Source organism: Dasypus novemcinctus, chromosome 3 (assembly GCF_030445035.2).
Source record: "Dasypus novemcinctus isolate mDasNov1 chromosome 3, mDasNov1.1.hap2, whole genome shotgun sequence".
Taxonomy (NCBI): Eukaryota; Metazoa; Chordata; class Mammalia; order Cingulata; family Dasypodidae; genus Dasypus; species Dasypus novemcinctus.
In genome coordinates, this window is record NC_080675.1 from 17,976,004 (window position 1) to 17,993,424 (window position 17,421).

General features: G+C 39.0%; 1 protein-coding gene across 3 annotated transcripts in view; it reads left to right on the top strand.

Annotated features, from left to right (window-relative positions):
* The first annotated feature begins 15 nt into the window (after positions 1-15).
* The window catches only part of FOXN3 (forkhead box N3), a 389,249-nt gene continuing 371,843 nt past the window's right edge, over positions 16-17,421 (top strand). For 2 of the 3 annotated variants that reach the window (XM_058292566.2, XM_058292581.2), the window contains exon 1: positions 16-164. The gene's annotated coding sequence lies outside the window, so the exon portion shown is untranslated. The remainder of the gene's footprint in view (positions 165-17,421) is intronic. The other variant, XM_058292573.2, reaches the window with a different exon arrangement.

Consider the following 17,421-nt stretch of genomic DNA (forward strand, 5'->3'; position numbering starts at 1 on the left):
CCCCGGGCGGGCGCCGGGCGCTGGAGCCGGGGTTCCGGCCGCGATCGGCTGCAGCCTCGGCCGGGAGACGGCGCGACCCGGCGGCGGGGCCACCCGCGAGTCCAGCGCCGCCGCAGCCCCCCAATGTGGCCGCGAGGAGCAGCGGGGGGGGCCGGCGATCGAAGGTAACGCAAATGGGGCTCGCTTCCTGCCGCGGGCGCCTGGGCTCGGCTTCAGCATTGTCAGGAGCAGCCCTCCCCGCCCGGCTGCTGCATTTGGGGGGCACTCTCGTGGGGTTCTTCTTTAAGGTCCATCCGGCCCCGTATTTCCACCTGGTGTTCAGATTGATTTATAGATTGCAGCCCAGCCGGGAAAGCTCGAGGAATGGCAAGTTGCATATTTTCATTAGTTTTGTCTCAAAAGTAAGTTCATTAAAAAAAAAAAAAAAAGTTTCCCAGGCATTCGTGGATGGTCGTTTTCAAATATGTATTTAAAAAAAAAAAATAGCAAGCAAATGGCTGTTTTTAAAAATTGTCAAATGATCGGTGTACCCTGTTTATGACTTCTGGGGAAGCCCACTTTTGTGGGCCACCGAGGCGTGACTTTTATTTTCAAGGGACGAACGCGTTAAACGTGGAGTTGGGCTCGGCGGAGTTTACAGCATTGCTGCTGCAACTGTTTTGCTATCAGTTATAAACAGTGTCAAATCCGTGGGCAGTTTCAACCTCTCTGCAAATACTGTAGCTGGTCATCCTGCTATGACATATACAGATGAGAGTTTCCGTTGAGGGCGGTGAAAAAAATATTTCTCTTTTCGGAGAAACATTGTTTTGAGGAGAAAACCGTGATGACGGCTCTGGAAGCTGAGGAGACTATTTTTCATGCTTTGTTTATACTCCGGGGATGACATTTGGGGAAGGGAAACGCAGTTTCTCTCGGCAGCCTTTCAAGGGGGGGGGGGGGGTATTAATTTATTTAACGTATTAGTTTCAATTGGCTGGGCTCGGGGAGCCCTGCGTGACAGGCTGTGCTTAAGGTGACACATTTGCCAGCGCTTGGGACACATGATTGCCAATGTGAGAGGTGCCTCCTTGGGAAGGACTGGTCGCTGGAGGCTCCCGTGTGGAAGGCAGGGTGCGCCGGCTCATTGAGGAAAGAGGGAACCGTTTTCCTTAGCTAAGGAAGACATCCTGTTATATTCCTTTTGTTCCCTGGTTTTCATTGATCGCCAGCTCGGCCTTAGGGAGGAGAGGAGCTCTCATTTGGGGTGCAGAGCTCGAGACTGCACAAATGACTTTTACTCTCCCACTGATTGGCCAGTTAGATTGAGACTTAGGAAAACAGTCACCTCAAACCTGCTTTTAAAACCCAGCCGTAATTTCTGATCAACCTTCTCCTGCACAGATTTCTGCAAGATTTTTTTTTTTAAATGCAATTGCAGTTTTGCTTCAGATATCTTTATGTTTAATTTTCGTTGTTTCTATCCAGATAAAAGTAGGCCATTTTGGTGGCAAATTTCTTTGCAGACGCCGGCTAATAGCTTACGTTTATAGACATATTGCTTGACAATTTTTACAGTGCATTCCCAATTATAGCTCGTCATAAGTTGTAGAACTCAGAGTTGTTCAACTCGGGATAATTTCTCCTATCCATATAAAAATTTATTTGGAGAGCACCATCAGCAAGCAGATGGATGCTTAACTGTATCGTTACTTTGATAATTTAAGTGACGTGTGCAATAGCACTAAGTTTAAGTCTGCGACAGTGAAAGAATAAAACAATGAGGAACAAACAATCAAAATCAGCTTTGCCCTGTATTATAAGAAATTGTGGCATCTGGTTTGAGGAGAATGCATTTCACATCCAAGAAAAAAGGGCATTCTTCACCCTCTAAGAGTAGGAATTAAGAAATACTATAAAATGTTACATCTATAAAACAAAATATAAGGCTTGGGGACATCTTCATATGAGCCTTAAAGAATCTCATTCAAGAAGCACTGTCCCAGAAGTTGTTAAACGTATAAACACTTTTCTGATTGGCTTAAAAATTTAGACACAGGAAGTGGATGGTATCTAATAACCGATGAGTGGAGACGTGGTTGTCATGGAAACTGAGAAGAGTAACCCCACCCCCCCTGTGCGCGCGGTGCTCGTGCGCGCGCGCACACACAACCACACTACCGCTTTAAACACACACACACACACACACACACACACACACACACACACACACACACACACACACACACACAAAACCCTGCATGTCATCACAGATGCCTGGAGTTCATGTTGGCTTCTCTGAGCTTTCCCACAGCATCTGTTGAAACCTGAGACGGTGCCTGTCAAATCAAGGTCATTTTACAACAACAACCAAAAATGCATAGTCTCCTGGATTTCATAAGGGTATTTTTATTGAAAATATATGGAGAAAAAGGCTTAAAGCAAGAAGAGGCACATGTGCTTACTGAGCGTTTTGCCACTTCTCAGTTGTGCCAAGGAAGGGTCAGAAGGAGAGCCCCATCAAACTGATTTGTATGTTTCCTGTTAGAACGAAACTCTTTAGAGCCGGGGAGACTAGAATGTTACCTGTGGATGAAGAGTCATAAGCAAGGGGTAACGAAGAGGTGTTTTTTTTTGCTGTGTTTTGTTTTGCAAGAGGGTTCAAAGTTGAACCCAAGCAAGTGAATTCAAGGAAGTGTGGGTATTTTGGAACCCTGCTCTGACTGCTGAATGTGCAGGCATAAATAAATGAAGAGTGTGTGTCTGGTGCTTTGGAGAGCGTAAAAGGGTGTGTTCTCAGTAGCTGAAGAGGGAAAGGAAAACCCCCTAAATGGAAATAGATTTGTTTCAAAACTGCAATTATTATTATTCAGCAAACTTAGAAAGTTTCCCCTTCTTGGATGAAGAAGAATGATTTCGTTTTTTAGTATAATTGGGAGGTTCCCAAAATTAAAGCTGCAAATACTTCCAGTAGCTTGGTCATGGTTTCAGTGAGGAGTGTAAGGATCGGTGAGAGGCTTAGAGACTCGCCCCCATTCCCTTTGCTAAGAGAAAAACAACTAGGGAGGCCCTCTCCTAAATTTTGACTTTGGGGATACGAATAGAAACTTGTACATCTAAAACCAATGCATTATTATGTTTTCGTATCATGCCAGTGGTGATTTTAAGTTTTAAGAAACAACTTCCTTCCAAACCTGGTGATTTATACTATGGTGGTGCTTTATCTTAATTGATCATAGTCAGCTTCGAGTCTTGTACAGTCAACGCTCTGATCTTTTTCAGAGAAGCAAATTTCCCTTATATTCATAGACTAATTGCCTGGCTGTTGTGGGGGTGGGGCGCGGTGAGGGGTGGAGTAGAAAGAGACCTAACTATATTTTAATGTGTCTAGAGCACGGGCCTTAAAGACTTTAGAAGTCACATAGCATCGTTTTGGTGACTTCACATATATTCCATGATCTCACGTTGTCAAATACTTAAATGATTGGAATTTAGTGAAGAAGGTTAAGTTTAATGGCACAAGTGTTGTCTTTCAGCAAAGGATTTCCTGCAGGGAGCTTTCTTATCTACAAGTCTCTTCATTGGCAGGAAACATGTCAGTTGCTTATTTTTACAAACTGAAGGAAATGAATGGGATTTGTTGGTTTCTAGAATCTGCCTTCATTCTCCATTGTCAAATAGTTTTCTCAGAACACTTTGTTTCTAAAGGGACTTTTCAGAGGTACAACCAAATCGCTTCAAATCTCTGGCATATCTGTTTATTTTTTTTTACTTTGGGATTTAAAAGATTAATCATTACACTACCGTGTACAACTTATTTTACCAATACAAATCTACAAGATGTTCAATAAAATTCCAATTCATTTTCAGTTGTCAAATTGTTACACACATACTCACTGAATCTGGCCTTTTAATGGCTATACCAGATTTCTTATAATCATTCCAGAATCCCAACGAAATGCCAGTCTTGCTTTTGAATTAGTGTAGAGTAGCAGCTTTGTCATTCCCTTTGCTTATAGGATAAAACGTTCATAAAGGACAAATGTTAGATTGTGTGCCAACTTCGCTGATGGTAAAAATTCAGAATGGGGGAGGGTGGGAAGCTAGGATAGGCTAAAGTCAATTTGGAATACATAAGAGAAAAACAAATGTTAACCTTGAAAGGATTTATTGTGCAAAACTCTAGGTTATTTTTTTGGATGTTGTAAATACATATATTTAATCATTTCAACTCATGTATGTTTCAAATTCTGGAGGAGGAAATCTGGGTGAGCTTCTTTAGAGGAAAATTCATAAACCTCCATTTGAAGGGAACAGCGGGGGTTGGATGGGAGGAAGAGGGAATTGAGAGTGCCTGGGGGAGAAAGAACTCTAATGCAATGCCTTTCACATATTTTTTAAGACATAATTTTTGTTTAAATTTAGCACCAAATTGAATCTTATGCAAGACCCAAATATATATGTTAAATAAAAACAGAATTGCGCTGGGCAAACCAGAAGTCCAGAACCTTCTTTGTTCCCCTAGAACCCTAGTACCCCTGGGAACACAGTTTGAAAACTACTCTTTTCTAAAGAAAGTATGAGTGAATTTCTTCAGAGTCCCAGAATTTCTTAGCTGAAGAGAATTTGATAATTTAAAAGGGTACTTGTCTGAGAGCAACTAGGAAAAGGTAGTAATATGATAGAATACAACACATTCCAGTGTGCTGACCTGTATATATACAGGCCATAAACAGGAAAATGCACTTGTCCTGGTTAGAATGAGGGAAAGGGAAGGCATGTTCTTAGGGGTTACTGACACACCAGGACCTCCTTTCCTGAAAGTTATAGGAGCCTTACAGGTGGCATTTGAGATTTGCTGGCTATCATTTTACTCGAATGCATGGATTTATTCTATTACCACCTCAGAATCTGTTACATCATTGTTATTCCATTAGTCAGTGAAAATAATTTCCCTTTAAGTGTCATTCATGAAATGAAAGTTTGCCAAGCTATATAATCTACCTGGCAGAGTCAGTAGTGTTTTGAGTGTTGAGTTAACTTGATAAGACACAGATGATATTTGAATAGCATCAAATAGATTCACATCTTATCTATTATGAGATTGTCCTGAAATGGCAGTGTTGAGGTTGGGCTCAGTTCTCCCCCTTCAGACCCCAGAAGCTACCAGTTTTAAGGATTTCTAGGGGTGGCAGACAGAGGAATCCTCTTTAGTTTCAGGTTCACATGTGTGCTGGGGTAGGGAGAAAATGGCAGAAACTTTGCCAAAGTGTAGTAGAATTGAGCTTCTGATGGCCATGGCCAGCCCCTGCCTAGTTTCTTGGAGGCTGCACTGTTGTGGGTCTTTATAAGAAGAAAGGACACATTGCCCTTCTCTATATTCTTCTGTCAGCTTCTCCTGTGCTTGCCAGGTTGTGACTACCTGCACTTCGTTAGAGTTGGCGATTCTAATAATCAGTGTTCTGGGAAGCCACTGATCTCCCAACAATTCCTACTGGAACTATGTTTTCAGAAAACATTTCTCTCCAAAGGTGAAGCTAGTACAAGTACAAAATCATGTGTGGGGTAATGAATGAAAACGGTTGTGATTAACTTTTATTTATTGAAATGTGTTGAAATAAAGCTTTTCATGTTTGGGTCATTTAAGGCCATCTTATTTCTTCTCCCACCTGCCTTTCAAACAAGAATATGCGTGTACAGCCATAGAGATCTGTGGAACCATCCTACGGCATGTGTGTGACAACCAGTGATGCTTCCTGATTGAGCGTTGAACACTTACATTCTTGGGGATTTTCTTTGTGAACTGAAGAGTGCATGCCACTTCCCAGGGCGTCACAGAGAGTATACCTAGTACCTTTGCAGAGATCACTTTCTTAAGATTCAGAGAGTAGCACGCCCCTCTGGGAAAGTGGATTTTAGTCTATTATAGGAAGTTAGAGTTTAGGTGCCCTTGATACTGTGGATGGCATGTGGTGGTTGGCCTGGAGTGCACTAAAATGGTAAGGTTTGAAAGGGATGTGGCCAGGGCATCAACAGTGCCCACAATCACTCTTTACTCTTTAGCTCCTTCCACAGTCCACTTCTAAAACTGGAGTCGTTTTAGAAGAATAATCATATTTAATAGCCCTTTAGCTTCAAATTCAATGAAGATCCTGGGAGAGTGCTTTTTCAGTCTGAAAAAATGGCCATAAGAAAAACAGCTTACATTCACAGTCCAAGCATCCAAGCAGGAATTTTCTAAAAGGACCCTTGTACTGTTGCTTTTTCTTTGTTGCCATCATTGTCCTTGTTTCCCAGAAGAGCTGGGCACTCCCCTTTTTAACATCCCAGGCCGTCTAATTTTTCACCAAGTCTCCCTGCTGCCGTCTGACATTCTCCCATGGGCACTCCTCATCTGGAATTCTGAGGCCTCACTCCTGGAATACTGAATACTGCAGGTGCCTCCGTGGCGTTCTGTCGCTCCTGGCTCCTGTCCCTCCTGAAGGCTTCCATCCCTAGAACACTCTACAAGCAGGAACTTGGAAGCAACACTTCCTGCTTTCAGACCTTGCCTCTGCCACTTGCAGCTGTGTGACCTTGGGTGAGTTAAGTGACCTAAGACCCAGTAATTTGGACATAAAACTCAGTAATGTGGAAATCCTGAAAGGATTACTGCAAAGGCTAAATCCTAGAATCCCTGAAAAGCACTTGGCAAAGAGCTTAACACACAGGCCGACTCAACCGATTGTAGCTATTTTTATTGTGATGTTGACATTATAGTTGTGAAGTCCTTAATCCACTAAGAATCTCTGGTGGCTCCCCGTGGCCCACCTCAGCACGGCCATCCTCCTCCTCCTGACTTTCAAGTCCTTCTAGGATCTAGCCTGACCCCCAGAATTTGCCTTGCTCCTTCCAGCTCCCCTGCCTTTGCTTAGAATTCCGCTTGGACCACAACCTTCTTCCTCTGTTCTCAGGTTGTGGAGTCACCAACCTGATCGACTCTACAACTCCAATGTGCACAGAAAATGCGATTTTCTTTTTATTTGGCTACAGCTAGCCTTCCTCCCAATTGATTAGCAGGAAAAAGAATAACAATTTTTGATCCCATTCATTTGAAAACAGAGTTTGATCTGGTAATCCAGACAGTTCTTAGACAATTCTCAGTCTCCTTGGGAACACAATGCCCGTTTCCTCCTGTGGCCTCCCAGCCCTCCCGCCCCCTTCTCTGCCTGGTTAACGTCTGTAGGAAGGGGCGTTGAGCTCACTCTTCCCCTTTCTTTCTTACTGAGGCAGAGCAAACTCAGGGGGCTTAGGCTGGGCGGCCTCTGCCCTCAAGGGCTATTTCTTCCGTCCACTGGGAAGTGGAAGTCTGTGCACTTGTAATACGTAATCTAATCCAGTGGTTTGCAAACGTTTTCTCTTTTTGGCCATGGCTTACAGTAAGGAACATTGTACAGGAGGTTCTAGTAAACACATATTTGCATTTGTATACACGGAGAGAAAAAAAATTTTTTACAAATAACATGTATAGCTGAAATAATAGTTGTACAAAACATTATCACCCTATTACACTTGATGCACTCTGATCTATTCCATTCTATGTTCTTTAAGTAAAAAAGTTACTCTTGGGACCTCCTAATGGGACCTGCAATTTGCAGAAGACATTGATCTGGTCATTCTGCCCACGTGGCCCTCGCTGCCGACACTCCCGTTGTTGGCAAACCTGAGTATTAGCTACACCCTCTGTCAAAGCCACTGGCCTGCTGGTCTTTGCGAGGGGTCACCTCCTCCGCCTCCAGCAGACTGTGAGGCAGGCATGCTGTTCTCAGCTTGGCACCCTCGACAGTGCGGAGCGCCAACGCTCTCTTTTCCTTGATCCTGCTGTAATGCCAAGCTGGCAACGCTGTGCTGCAGGCTGGTACAGGCATCCCGGGAGCTCATCTCTTCCCAAGTCTCAGGCGATAGAGGGTGGTGGGTGCAGGACCTTCCCTTTTTACTCAGTGTTACACTCTTGTTAAAGACACTGTCATTCACGGAGCCGAATGGCCAGTTCATTTGCACCCACCCAGTACCTGTTCTCCTTTCTTATCTCCTTTATCTTTCCCATAACTATCTGGGCTCAACAAGGTGTGAGCTCTTCTTTCACTTTCCCTCTACCAAGTCATCCTTCTACCACCAAGGCAGAAATGTTAGGGATTTCAGGGTCGTGGGTAAAAGGAGCCTTTTATATTTCTGGGGTAGATCGGATTATGTACTGCAACAAAAGCCATGCTCTTTATCTTAAGCTGCTCCTGTAAGCAGGATCTTTTGAAGATGTTATTTTTAGTTAAGGTGTGGCCACCTGAATCAGGGTGGGTCCTACAGAATTAGGGTGAATTGGTGTCATTGGAGGCCTTATAAAGAGAAGGCCACACAGGAGGAAGCCCAAGTTAACAGAAACTAAAGAGCAGATCCAAGGACAGAGTGGTGGCTTGCCATATGATGGAAGCAGGGATGTGAGCCAAGGAAACCCTAGAATTCCAGAGTGTAGAAATTCCAGAGGGTTTGAGGGTAAAAAAGTCTCTCCCAGACTTTCAAGGCTGTTGAACTGCTGCCTGTGGCAGTCTACTCATTTCTACCTGTATTCATTTGCCCGAAGTTTTAGTCGGTCCCAGTTGGCAACACAATTACCAAGATTCCCTTGCAGCTAAAAATGACCAAATTCTAGCCATTGTGGGCTGTGAGCACATGTGAAGTTTGTTGTTTCTGGGCTGTGCCCTTGTTTTTTCTTTGTAGTTTTACCATGTGTGTTTTGATCCCGAAACCATAAAGAATTTAGCTATGACTGCTTTCATATATATATTCTTCGGCAGTTTTCTGCTTCTCTTTTTGTTTTTCCTCAACCTTATGCTCCTGAGAAACATCTATGTTGTTGTGTGTAATTGTAATCCATGCATTTCTTCACTGCCATATACTAGTCCATGGTATGAATATATCAAAGTTTTATCTATTCATTCTATCATCAATGAACATTAAATTGTTTCCATTGTTTTGTTATCACAGTGTTGCTATGATGATTCTTCTACATATCTTCAGGTGAACATATGCAATAAGTTTCTATAGGTTGTGTTTTTCATATGTGGATGTGTGTATCTCATACAATTTATTAGAGTATATCTCATAATAAAGATAGGTGTGGTTTCATAATACTTTTATTTTGCTTTTATATAAGTTTGTATATGTTTGTGTACTGAGTCATAATTTGAAAAGTATTTCTTATTGTGAACTAGGGGTGAAAAAATTAGAAACCCTTCACACTAGAGTAAATATCTAGATATGAAATGGTTAGTTATGGGTTTATGCATCTAGGTGCAAAATTGTTTTCAAAAGTTCCTGTATTAATTTATATACCACCAGTAGTGAATAAGTATCCAAGATGTCTCATACTCTCACTGACATTTAATATTGTCAAACTTTTAAATTTTTGCCAATTATATTAAGTGTGAAATAATCTTATTGTGATTTTAATTTTAATTTTCTTGGTTAGTAATAAGAGTTTGTTTATTGGTCATTCATGTTTCTTCATCTGTGAAGTGTCTTTCTCATTTCAGCCTTTAGTCTACCTGGAATTAGTGTTTGTGTATAGTGTGAAGTAGCTGTACAGTATTGTTTTTATACTATTTACACGTGTGTATATATATACCATAGATAGTATATATAGTATATAGTATGCATATATTGCACATATACATATGTCATATATATTTAGATGCATATATAGTGTGTGTATCTGTGTGTCTCTATCTTCATCTATATATATAGCAGTTTATTGCCAGTTACATAGGTGTTTAACTAATTTGTTATGTAAACTGTTTACTGAATTATACATCTGTTTTAGTCAGGGTTCTCTAGGGAAACAGAACTGACAAAATATCTGTAAATAATATGAGAGTTTATAAAATTGTCTCATGTGACTATGGGGACGCACAAGTCCAAATTCTGCAGGGCAGGCTGCAAGCCAGGGGCTGATGAATGTCCTTGATAAGTTCCCCAGGATACGCTGTCTTAGGTAGAGATGGGAATTCTCTCTCTGAATGCTGAAATTACTTCTTATAAGGTCTTCAACTGATTGGATGAGATGTCACTCATTGCTGAAGGCAATCTCCTCAGTTGATTGTAGATGTAACCAGCCATCTATGCAATCAGATCACTGATGACGAAAGTCCATGGAATGTCCTTGTATTACAATTAGCTCAATGCTTGCTTGACCAAACAACTGGGCTCCATTACCTGGCCAGTTTGACACATTAGCTTAACCATCATGGCATCCAAAACTGAGCACAAATCTAAACCTTGATAAATTTTAATACCAACACACCCATGTAACCAGTACCCAGAACAATAAACAGAACCTTACCTGCACTGAAGACATTCCACTCATGCTCCCCAAAGCCGCTTTCTTCCCCAGGGTAACCACTGTCATGACCTTCAACACCATTAACCTAGCTTTGTCTGTGTTTGAATTTCATATAGAAGTTACAGTACATTACCTTTTGCGTCTGGTATCTTTTAGCTCAATATTGTATTTGTGAGGTTTCATGTAGGACTGAATGTTGCATATATCAATAATTTGTTCATTTTCATCACAGTATAGCGTATTACTCAGCCAAAGGGGTGCTCATGCAAAATATCAGAAATTGGTTGGTTTATATAAAGGGAATTTATTTGGGGTAGGCAACTACAGATACCAGGCCATAAAGCATAGATTACCTCCCTCACCAAAGTCTGTTTTCCTGTGTTGGAGGAAGATGGCTGCCGATGGCTGTGAGGGTTCAGGCTTCCTGGGTTCCTCCTTTCCAGGGTCTTGCTTCTCTCTGGATTCAAGATTCCTTCCCAGGGCTTGCATCTTCCTGGTCTAGGGTTCCTCTCTTCCTGGGGGGGCTTCTCTTTCCTCTGTGAGCTTACTTCCCAGGGCTCCAACTTAAGGCTTCATCATCAAACTCGAACATCAAAAACCCTCCACTCTGTTCTTTGCCATGCCTTTTACCAAGGGGTGGGGACTCAACACCCTAATCATAACTCAATCATGCCTAGGTACATATCAGATTACAAACATAACCCATTATCTAATTTTAGATTTCATAACCATATCAAACTGCTACATATAGTATTATATTTTCCCTAGTTTTTAAAAAATCTTTTTTTAAAATTTATTTTTAAAATTTTCTTTTAAATGTTACATTAAAAAAATATGAGGTTCCCATATTCCCCCCACGCCACCCCTCCCCATCAACAAACTCTTCCATCATTGCTATTACAAATGTACAGGTGTATATTTATATATAAGAAGTTAATATATTTCATATATATATATATAAATATCTTTTGATGACCATATACTAGGTATATACCTAGGAATTAATTGCTATGTCAAAGCAGTTAATTTTATTGAAATGTATATGCACAAGAAATGAAATTGATTTTGCATGGTAATCTTGTGTCCAGCAACTTCATTTACATTTCTTATTAATTCTATTATGTTATTAATTCTTTAGCGCTTTTTACATGGTAACCATACTGACTGCAAATAATGATGCTCTTTTTCCTTTCCAATCCTAATATCTATTTCTGTTTCTTACTGCACTGGATGGGCCCTCTACTGTAGTACCAAGGAGAAGCAGTGATGGTGGGTCCCCTTGTGTTTTTCATGATCTTACAAGGAATGTTCCTCTTGTCCCATGCTTAAGTGTGATGTTGCCAGAATATTTTGTAAAAGCTCTTTGTCAAGTCTGAAAATTTTGGTAATCATTTTTTAAAAATGTAATTCATTAAAAAAAAAATGAATGTACATTATATAAAATTATTTTCTACATTTATTGAGATATTTCTATGATTTCCCCCTTTAATGTGGTGAATTAATTGATTTTCTAATTTAACTTTACATTTCTGGAATAAATCAACGTGGCATGTTGGTATTATCTTTTGTATATATTGCTAAGTTTGCTTTGGCAGTGATTTTTTAGGATTTTTTATATCTACATTCACAAGTGAGAAATCTTATTTTCTTTTCTTAGTAAGTTTTGGTATCAAGGTTTTTCTAGCCTTTTAAATAAAGTAAGTCAGAAAGCCCTCTTTTTCTATTGTCTGTAATAGTTTATATAAATTGGAATTATGTGTGCCACAGAATGTTTTACAGTAGTAACTTGTTCATCTGGGCCTAGAGTTTTCTTTTAAGAAGATTTACAACTATTAATTCAGTTTCTTTTTATAATAAGATTATTCTGGTATTCTCTTTCTTCTTGAATCCATTTTAGCGATTTATATATTTCTAGACATTTGTTTATTTCATCTTGGTTTTAAAAATTGGGGGCACATGACTCTTCATAATGGCCTCATTATTTTTTCTCTGTGCCATCATAATTACTTAAACATTGCTTGTATGCTTACTAGTTTCTTCTTGATCAGAATCAACAGAATTTTATTTTTATTAGTCTTTCCCCAAAAAGGTTTTGATATCTTAGGTCTTTTCCACAGTATTGCCTTTTTCTGTTTAATATCTGCTGTATCTTTTTTCTTTTTCTTTTTTTCTGTTCATTTATTTTGTTCTTTTCCTAACCTCCTAGGAAGCTTTATTTTCTAATATAAAATTATAATCTATAAATTATCTTCTGAATATTGAATCTTAGAAATTTTATTATGCAATATTTTCATTATTTAATTCTAAATAACTTCTAAATTTATTTTGATTGGTTCTGTGAGTTATATAAAAGTGTTTTCATTTCTAAACTCATGGTATTTTTCAAGTTGTCATTTTATTGATTTCTGACAATTGCATTTTGATCATAGAATATAGTCTTACGATGTCAATTCTTTGACATTTAATCAAGCTTGTTAATTGAGTTATTTAAATCTCTCTATTTACTGATTTCTTTGCTGGATCTCTTTTTCACTGGGTGTGGTATATTAAAATCTTCCACTAAGATAGTAGATTGACATTTTTTCTTTATGTATTTTGAAGGTGCATTTTTCAATGTATACACATTTAGAATTGTTCTATCTTCCTGGAAAATGGGATCTTTTATTATTGTGAAGTTGCTTTCTTTAATTATCACAATGCTTTTGTCTTAAAATGTATTTTGTCTGATGTGAATGAAGCAATGCTAGACAACAGTAGGATGTAATCATCTTCCTTTCAATTAGTTTTTGCTGACATTTGCTTTTCCGTTCTTTGTTTTTTCAAACTCTTTGTATCATAATACTTTTGACATGTTTTTTATATGTGGCATATAGTTGGATGTTGTTTTTAATGCATTCTATAAATAACTATCTTTTAACTGTTATCCATTTTTATTTATTGTAATTACAGTTGTATTTGGGTTTATTCCTCCATTTTCCTGTGCTTTCCATTTGCCCTACCTCTTTCATGTGTATTTCCTTTCATTTCTTGCCTTTTGAATTGATTCATTATTTTTCTTATTTCGTATTCTCTCATATAGTTGTTTGAGAGTTTTCACTCTATCGTTATTCCTTTAGAGGCTCTCTAGAGATTTTAGCATGAATACTTATCAAAGCCAAAAGCTATTAAAAACCTTCTCTTTTCTCTCAAAGTAGCCAAGGACCTTAGCCTTCTTCACTCTAGTCACCCACCCCCACTGCCACCAGCTTAGATCCCATGTTGGCTCAGGATTTTCATTCTATCTTACTTTTTTTAACTCCACAGATTAGACTTATCATTATCATTTTCCACGGAAAATGTTTGTTCAAATTTACCCAATATTTACTATTTTCTTTGCTTAGGATTCCTTTTACCACCCCAATCCCGGTCGCTTTTCCTCCTAGATTTCATTTCATGATCATCAACTGATAGAAGACTCTTTCAGTTATTGTTTGTCTGAAAATGTCTTTATTTTTTCCCCTATTCTTAAGACATAGTGTTGTTAAGTATGAAGTATATTTTTGCTAGGTATAAAATTCTAGTTATTTTCTCTTTAGATGTTAAAGATATTGTTCCATTGTTTTCTGGCTTCTACTGCTAAGAAATCCACTTTACTTTTTAATTTTTAAATTATTTTTTATGGATGTGCCGGGGACCGAACCCAGCTGTACATGGGAAGCATGTACTCTCAGAGAAATCCACTTTAAGTCTAATTGCCATTTATCTTTAAAGGTACTCTTTTTTCTTTTTAAGTACCTTTATGGCTGCTTTTAAAATAGACTCTTTGTCCCTGGTATTCTGCAGTTTTATTATAAAGTGTTTATATGTTAATTTCATTGTATTTCTTTTTATATATTTATTTTGCATGAGATTTGGGCAGCTTTGAAAATTTTGGATTGATTTTTTAAAATCAGTTCTGGAATATTTTCAGAATACTGTCTCTGCTCCATATTCTTTCTCTTCTACTTCTGGAACTCAGATTAGGTATATGTAACACTTTTGTTCTCTATCTTCCCTGTGTCAACCTCACTTTCATATTTTCTATCTCTTTATCTCTCTGTGTGCTATAGTCTGGATAATTTCTTCATTCTTCCTTAGTTTTCTAAGCCTAATCAGCTGCTCAACTCACCTACTGAGGGTTTTAAAATTTTTTAAATTATGTTTTTCAGTTTTAGGTGCTCCATTTGGATCTTTTAAAAAAATCTTGAAGGGAATGGATGTGGCTCAAGCAGTTGAGTGCCTGCTGTCCACATGGGAGGTCCTGGGTTCTGTTCTGATACCTCCTAAAAAAACAAAAACAGAAGCAAACAAACAAAAAAAATGAACTCAGGGGAGCCAGTGTGGCTCAGTTGTTGAGTACCGGCTTCTCATTTACGAGGTCCTGGGTTCAATCCCCAGTCCTGATACCCGAAAAAAAAAAATCTTCTTGGACATTTTATGGTTTCTTTTTTGCTCACTTCTTATATACTTTTTCTTTTATTTATTCAAATGTTTGTTTTAAATTCCGAGTCTGATAATTGTAATATTTGAAGCCTTCGTGTTTCTAATTCTACTATCTATTGTTTCTGCTGGTTATTGTTCACGATGCGTTATTACCTTGTGCATTGTTGTTTGTGTTTTGTTATTTTTTGTTTTCTTTTCCTGAGAGCTCATATATATATTTTAGACTATCAGTGGGAATTCTTTGAGATCTGAGTTGAGCGTTAGTTCTTGAGAATTTGCGTTAGTTCTTGCAAGGTGTCACGACTCACTACCAACCTTCATGGACTTAAAATTCTCAACCTGAAGTTTTGGGGACCAACCAGGTAGTGAATTTATACTCCAAACCCGTGTGAGGGCAGTCTTGTGGTTACAGACTTTTAGGAGAGATAGTCCCCCCTCTGTTCTGCACTAACTTTTGTTAGGCATTTTTATTGTGGCAGCCCTTTGGGATCCTGTCTTTAGCAGGGAGCTGCCTACTGGACTCTGTCCCTTGGTGAGCCCTGGCTTTGTCAGTGTCGCCAAGTTTGTCTCCTGTTCCCTGTGCCTTTCTAGGTTGTAAAAATAGAAGTTCAATTTCTTCCAGTTTGTCAAATGCCTTCAAGGTGAAAACAGATGTAAGTGTTCTGCTCAGAGTAAGCCTTACTTTCTTGTCAGCTCATCAATACATTTCAAACTATTTCTGAGGAAACAGTTTGTTTGGCATTTTTGGGTGTTTTCAGTGAGAATTGGCAGGTATCTATTCCATAATACAACCAGAAATGGAACTTTAGTCCTTCTTTCTTTGTATTCCTTCTTTAATAATCATCCCTGAAAGCACATGGTACTTTGGGCCAGTAAGGTGAAGATCATATGTACAGAAAGCAAGAGTAAAAAAGCACAATCATTGTTTTCTCAATATTATCAGCTTTCATACATATTCAAGAGTGTTTTAAGCCACAGCATGTATTAGTTGAGGTTACATGTGTAGTTGCTTCAATAAACGCAAAGCAGTGCAATGAATTGAAACAATTGTTTATTTCTTACATACCCACAGTGGGTACCCCTGATTAGTGGGTGGCTCTCCTGAAGATCCCGATACTGGAGCCAGGACTTTTCCATCTTATGACTAGCATTTTCCACCTATGGCTTCCCGTGTACTGTGGTTATTTGGATCACACCAGCAAGAAAGAAAGAGCATGGATATGGCTGGGTATGGGCCAGGCTTGAAAGTGGCAGGTTCCATTTTGTTTCCCATTCCATTTAGTAGTTCTTGGTTAGGTGGCACATCTCATTGTAAGGGGCTTGCTAGGAAAGGTACTCTAGACATGTGCCCAGGAAGAAGAATAAAAGGGTTTGGGAAGCAGCCATTCTATCTCTGCCAACCCAAACTCATTTCTCACGTTTCTGAGCTTTTGGTAATTACAAACTGATTGTAAGTGAAGTTTAGGATTTTATTCATCCCTGATTAGTTCATGTTTGTACAATCTAAATCACTAACTCTATAATAAACTCCTTGAAAGTAAATTTTGTGCCTTACAACTTAGTTTTGAACACACAGTATCCTCAAAAACAAAAAAATTAAACCTTGGAGTGAGGGAGAATGTTTTTGTCCTAAAAAGATAGCTGCTAACATATTTAAGGTTCATTGTTCTCTTGGTTCAGCTTTTCTATTTTTTTGAAATGTTTGGCTGTTTTTATTTTTAAAAAAACCTTAGATTACATAAATCGGCTTTTAAAAAAAGTCTTTGATTATACACTTTGGATAGATCATATAGTACGTGACTATATCTCAATAAAACTGCTTAATAAGCACATAAATAATTGTGCAAGAATAGCCAGAAATAGCAGCTATGTACAGCATAGCTATATGCTGTGTGATTATGTGATTATTCCACGACTATGTGATTATTACAATACCATTGATTGTACAGTTTGGGTAAATTGTATGCTTTACTAATATGCATCAATAAAATTGATATGTTAAAAAATATATATATATACAGGGGATTCGGGGAATCCTATATGCCCCACCCCCTCCCCCTCCCACACTTTCCCACATTAACAACATCTTTCATTAGTGCAGTACATTTGTTACAACTGATGAACACATATGGAAGCATTGTACTAATCATGGACTCTAGTTTACATTATAGTTTGTACTCTGCCCCCCACGATTTTCTAGGTTTTGAAAAAATGTATAATGGCCCATATCCATCATCGCAACGTCAGGCAGGACAACTCCAATGTGCCAAAAATGCCCCCAGGTTGGGCCTGTTCCCTCTCCCTCCCCTCAGAACCTTTGGTGGCCACTGCCTTTATATCAATGATACGGTTTGAAGTTTGTCCAAATAAAAAGTTAGACAAAAAAACTAAACCTCTGAAGTGTGTGAGGGGGTGCCCTCCAAACTGTAGTAGTTCTGGGGGGGGAGGGGGGGAGTGTCAGTTTAATCTTTGGCCCTTCAGGTATTTCTTCTGAAGTGTTGTGTTAAATACGCCCTTTCTGCCCTCTTGGAGTTCTATTGAGGATTCAATCAGTCAGGCTGGAAACATTTGTTGAGGGCTGTTTGGGTGCCAGACACCACTGGGGG